Raw genomic sequence first — 6,768 nt, forward strand, 5'->3', positions numbered from 1 at the left:
ATACGAGTATACGTGTGTACGTGTTACATATGTATATATTATAAATACCTGTGTGTATGTACATGTATGTATACGTATGTAATGTACGTGAGTGTACATGAACATGTGTATTTATGTATGTATGTATGCATGTATGTATGTATATATGTATGTATGTATGTATGTATGTATGTATGTATGTATGTATGTATGTATGTATGTATGTATGTATGTATGTATGTATGTATGTATGTATGTATGTATGTATGTATGTATGTATGTATGTATGTATGTATGTATGTATGTATGTATGTATGTATGTATGTATGTATGTATGTGTATGTATGTATCTATGTTTCTATGTATCTATCTATCATTGTGATTGTTGCAATGTAACGCGGTCATGCATACGTCCACATTCATGCGTGTTGTAATTACATGCATATGGGCGTACTCAATCCGTCTTATTTCATTGTATACACCTGTAAAGCCATTTTTAAACATGTAAACTAATTATCTTATATTCGGCACCTCATTTATCGGAGTGACAGTCTATCTTTCTGACTTTATCTGTACGTTTCCGGCGTAACACGTGTTGTAGCATACGGTTGCACCAACTAAAAAGTATAGACAATCATGGATTGTTGTCATGTTATATCAGAAAAGTACATTATAGTCACCGAGTCGTAAATCCTTTTATCAGATGGCACAGGCTGGTATTTATTATAGAAACTGAGAAACTGAGAAGTTACAGATACAGAATTACATATTGAATGAAAGTACATAAATGTTGTCACAGTTTATAGACACTGTTAAATGCGGGAAAATTCCCTGTTTACAGTCCCTTCGTGTCTAGATTCCCATTGACAGTGAGGCATCGTAAAGATATCCCTGACAGAGAATACAAAATGAATAACTCATCACACTGTGTGTTTTTGTTTCAAATTTAACCAACTTGGACCTTGCCCTGATAATGTCTAAGAAATCTCTACTTCGTCTCATAATCACGGGTGGAAATCAGCCAACGACAAAAGAGCCTGCGAACCGTTTACGTCACAAGTTCTGAACATGGCGTTCTAGGACAGATATTTGGACTCTCAAACTTTTACAACTCTTTTCTGATATACCTCTTGTGCATGGGGGTTCATTTTAAAGCTCTTTGTGTAAGAAAACTTTTCAAGGTCTTAGTTTTTTCGAAATTCGAAAATTTTGTGTTCTTTATAGAGTTAACACAGGGATGGCGGCGATTTTGAATTTTAAATATCGGTAAATCTTGGGTTGTTTGTTTCTTTTGAACCAAAATTTGCACGATGACCCCCGATTTTTATTCTTGATTTTGAAAGAGAATTGTTGAAAGATTCCTCGAGGAAAGTATGAGCAAAATTTTAAGTCTTTCGTCTGGGCTACTTTCGAGGTGCATACTACCTTAACAAGAGGATTACTCCCTGTCAAATATGACATGTCCTCATGTGGAATATCCGGATAAGAGCTTTTTGGTGCCATTTTCAATGTAAACGTGTTTGTATCGGCGGGTAAGACTGGCCCGCTCGAGTTTTATATATAAAATGTGTTTACAGATGTAGTCCCATCGTGTTTACTCATATTTTTTTTAAAATTGCATTGATTTTCACCCAAAACAGTGAGAATGATTGTGAAAACAAAAACATAACCCTTTAAGAGTGCTGAAAATGGAAGGCTCTGTAACATTTACAACCAAATGCATTTTAGTGTATCGAAAAACTGATAAGAACAACAGTAAAATCGACGTGGTCAACAATTTTTTAATTACATTTTATGAGGAAAAACTGTAATTTCTCTCCTTCCAATGAAAAACTCATTGAATCATAAAACTACAGACTCTGAGTAACACCGTTCTCCTCAAAGAGATATATACAACCCTATGAATTTACTGGATGCCAGGGGGGGGGGGGGTTAAGGAAAGGGCATTTACTAAATTTGATGAATTGGACAATTGCGTAGTCGCTAGATCTCTCTCTGTTTAAGCCTGAAAGAACCTTTTAGCATGCTCCACTTGCGGTGCGCTTAGGTCATTTTAGGTCACATCAGTCGACAAGGACCGAGAGAGCTACGCGCGAACTCAATACAGTAACCGGAACAACTTTGGCATAAAAGGTCACCTGATTGTGAACCAGTTGATGTATACTAAAGGGACCCATCGCATATTCGGGCTGGAAATTTGCAAACATGAGGAGGACAGATATAAAAAAGTCAGAACTCCGATAACTTTAGAACCGGCTGCGCGTTTGTTTATTTTTCTTAGGGGGTTAAAGGAGAACGATTGCAAAAGTTCGAAGAACGAAGTAGTATTTGATTCTCATGCGGACAGATCCAACCATAATCTGTCATGCCTGCCGTAATCATTTCTGTCACCCTACCAGCAACAAATCAACGATAATGTCAAATAATTCGCTGAATAAGTCATCCATTCCTTTACAGACACTCGTAACCTCTTGCGACCACCAAACTAATAGCTTATCATTTAAACTGGGGGTCAGTCTGACGCGGAACGTTTACTCAGTCCGTGTGTCCCTCTATTAAGTCCAGCAAGTAAATGTTATCAACGCTGTGGCGATTATTGGAAGGTCACACTGAAATCCTCTGCAGCTACGCTTTTCAAAGTTTTTCTGTCTTCATTCGTCTGAAAGTTTACAAATGTGGCGTACCAGCTGTTGATGAACATTGCACGCAATTCACTACTGCCATCGAGCAGACGAAACTACAGAAAGTGGTATGAATTAGTTAGAGATTGAGACCCCCCCCCCCCCCCCCCCCCGATTTTAAAAACTCCACGACGCCTCGGGAAGGAGACCTCTGACACTCATTGAAGGTGGAGGAGGTACTTTGGTTGAGCTAAAGCTGATTGGCGTGTATTTTCCTCCATGCAGTTAAAGCTACCCTATGGAGTGTTTCGCTCGGGGCAAACATTTGCAAATTTGCGAAGCGAAAACAACCAAATTATTAGTTGTCGGGACTATAATTTATTCGAACGATATTTAATATGACCGTCAAAGTCATACTTCGAAAAATTCACCTCTGAAAAAAATTTGAAAGATGTGTAAATAATTAAAACTATCCTTATACAATACTTAGAGTTTAAAATTACAAAAAATACGCAAACTTACATGCATAATTACTTTGGCAAAATGAATGTTTAAAATTACAAAAAATACGCAATGTTTACTTTAGATCAAAGAGTGTGGCATTTAAAGATCCCCTTCTCGGTAATTTTATTTTGCTGAAAACAGTTGAACTCATTGCTTTGTCATTTACTTTTTTTTCGTCAGTAATTATTTAGCGGATACAACGTGAATACTCCGATCTAAACTTTTAAAATCACAAATTCGATAGATAAATTTCGTGCATGACTGTATGGGTCCCTTTATGGTACAAAAACTGTAATATTCATTTGCAAATTAAGACCAGTATACATTTCCGTTGACCTTGACTGAGACCAGACATTAGAGACCGATTGTGTTGAAACCGTCTACTACAGTACAACTTTTAAGAAGATTACGTACACAGAGATAAATGAAGTTGCGTTAAAATCCATAGTCAGCGCTTTTTCTGCACCAAACGTCACACGAACATCGAAACTTGGCAGTATAAACTTATGTCAATAATGTATAATACAATTATATATTAAAACAACGGTACTATCGACACGAGTTTGAACCACGTGCTCACTCTAATAGAAAACCGATCATGCAACAACATTAAGAAATAAAATTGCCCGTTGAATTTCAAGAATAGTAACATCACAATTTAACAAATATAGCTTGTTGTCATTTGCATTCCTCGTGCACATGTGCGTACAAGTTGTCCCTCCATTGAACTTGGGCTGAACCAAACTTTGTAGGCTTGAACACAGACAAATGGAAAGACAGACTAGCAACGCGGCACGCCTTGTGTTTTATGGTCGTCTCGATAAACTATGGCCTTTTCATATTAAAATGAGCTTCACAGGTGCTAGCCTTTTTGGAAACTTCGTTCGTGGTTGATAATTGCACGAGATTATGCAAAAAGTAGGATGAGATGGCATATTGCTGAAGTCGCGTTGCAACCATATTCACTTTGTGTGCTCTCAGGACAGAAACACTGCTTCACGCCAATCAAAACATAACACATAAACACTTCCTCCCATGACGAAATTGTAAAAGTCGATATGACTGACCGTAAACCATTGAGCAAAATCTGAGTATCGATAAAAGACCTTCAAATTTGGTTCAAACACACTCATTCAAACTACACTCATTATATAGTCATAAAAATGTGAGAGGAATTCTTAAAATGGTAAAAGTCACCCCCTTAAGCTCAAAACTTTCCCGTTTTCGCCAGCTCGCCAATTCCGCTCAGTACCACACGACAACAGCAAAACGAACTTTGCCGAACAGACTTTCACTTAAAAATTGGCGAAAATCAGGAAACTACCGAGGGGTACATGGTCGGTACGTACTCTCCGGAAAAGAGAGTCGACAGCTACCTGAGGCGAGGCGTACATGGAGGGGTTACGTAACCCCTTCACACCTTGAACAATACCCGTTGCTAGTCCGCCTTTCTATTTGTCTGTGGCTTGAATTAAAACGTTCTTAGGCCACGGCCTTGTACGACATGTTGTTTCTCGGTTAATACCGCGTGACGTTTCACAGCATTCACAGATGATAATAAAAGTACCGTCGCTAACTATGCTTGCAGAATCAGCAATTTTTTTACGAATCAGCAATTATTTTGGTATCACAAGAATGAGGTGCCATTCTAATACACTGCGTATCAAGTTTACAGTGAGTATAGATAACTTAAGGAAGTGATCATGAAATCGTCATAAATGAGAATAGAAATTCATTCCAGAGGGAGACAATGCAAGAGAGCCGAATCCAGTTTTTTAATGAAACCATCAACGTCATTCTACCAGTGCAATCGTCTTCAATTATGGTAGGAACTGGGCTACGTCCGAATAACGATCGCAATGAACAAGTTATAGACCCAGTAAAACCCTGAGCGAATATATAGAGAGCCGCTACAGTAAAAATTAATAAATCATTTAGGGAGCCTTCAGTTATTATGTGGGGATGGGCGGGGGGAATTGGAGGAAGGGTCACATTTTACAAACTTAGCCCGGGGGAGGGTCATATTTTACAATTCTAAGTTTATGATAAATGCAAAGTCTGAATGAGTTGTGTAAAGAAACTTCTCAACAATACTGCCATGTAAAGTGAATCGACATTCTCGGTGAAATTCTAAAACCTAATTTCTTGTACACATATACACTTGTGACCGCCCTATTCTAATCAAGTACAATTATGTCAAATATCAAATGTCTTTAAATGCACAAATATTGCTGGTTTTGTATTGGAAATGTAATTCACAGTTAAGTCATAGACCTCCGTATTAGTACAGTGGATTCACATTTTCGGTGACATTCCAAAATCAAATTTCGTGTACGCATATGCACTTGTAACAATCCTATTCTAACAAGTACATTTATGACAGTTATTCAATGCCTATAAATGAGCAAATGTTGCTTATTTTCTATTAGATAAAATGTTCATAGTTTCTCTTAGACTACCATGTATAGTGAATCAACTTTTTTGATGAAATCCAAAAATCAAATTTCTTGTACACACATGCACTTTTTACCTCCCATTTCAAGCAAAGTGCATTTACATAAATTATCAAGCATAAAAGTACAGATACAGTCAAGTTTTGTAAGGGAAAATTATTAATAGTTTACCCATTAGACTCCAATGTATTATGATTTGATATGTATGGACGAAGCACTACATCTTGGCTTCTGACAACTGCCAAAAAAATGGTGACACTCCTCAAAAGACATGCGTGAAATGTCATGTCCATTCAAGAATGCTTCCACGAAAAATTGCGACCTCCCGAAAAAAAACGTCGGCCTTCCCACCTGTAATTTCTGTCTAGTCCCTTAGCTTATCCTATATTCTGATATTTGTACAGTCAGTATTTTTATTGTTGAAAATTGAATTCAAGTCCTGACAACAATTCATTTTTTCAACAATAACAATAGTCATTACAAGTGTATGGGCTTTGTTGACAAGCAGAATACTTGGCATACTAACATGCCATAGGGAGTTGGACAGGAAACAGCATTTGATACACAGAACAAGAAAACTAAACGTATGACGGAACGTTACAGCAAATGTCCTTTCAATGTCTTTATTTGTAATATAGCAAAGTCATCAGTTCTATCAAGGTTATACTCACATTGTAAACTTTGGAGTTTGAAGGAGGAGGGAGGGTCACATTTTTAAAAAAGAGCGTCAGGGGGAGGGTCACATTTTACATGATGGACTACCCTCAATTTCCTCCGGTCTACCCTCTCATAATAACTGAAGGCTCCCTTAATCTTTGGGTGCCTATATTTTTTGTGATTGTATATTTGTATGTCAGGTCATAAATTGTCGGTAAAGGGTTTCAATGAGGTTATCGCAAGTAGATCGAGCCAAGTCCTACCCACATATGTATTGCGACTGCGATATTCCCCCGGGGATATTCCCCATGCCTGCGTTGCACAGTCACGGTGAAGCACGAGTCCTCATACGTTTTGACCCCCTTCGCTCACAAATCTTGTCACAGCCCAATTTCCTTCTACAGCGCAGTTGGAGATAAAGACGAACAATGAACACGAACTCTCTGCTTTGTCGAGACAGATTGTAAACTATTGTGCGTCACTGCAGACAACACAACACGTCAACCATAGTTAAAGTTCGCGAATTCATCAAGTCGACATGAGCATGTTCGAGG

Source organism: Ptychodera flava, chromosome 4 (assembly GCF_041260155.1).
Source record: "Ptychodera flava strain L36383 chromosome 4, AS_Pfla_20210202, whole genome shotgun sequence".
NCBI classification, from domain to species: Eukaryota; Metazoa; Hemichordata; class Enteropneusta; family Ptychoderidae; genus Ptychodera; species Ptychodera flava.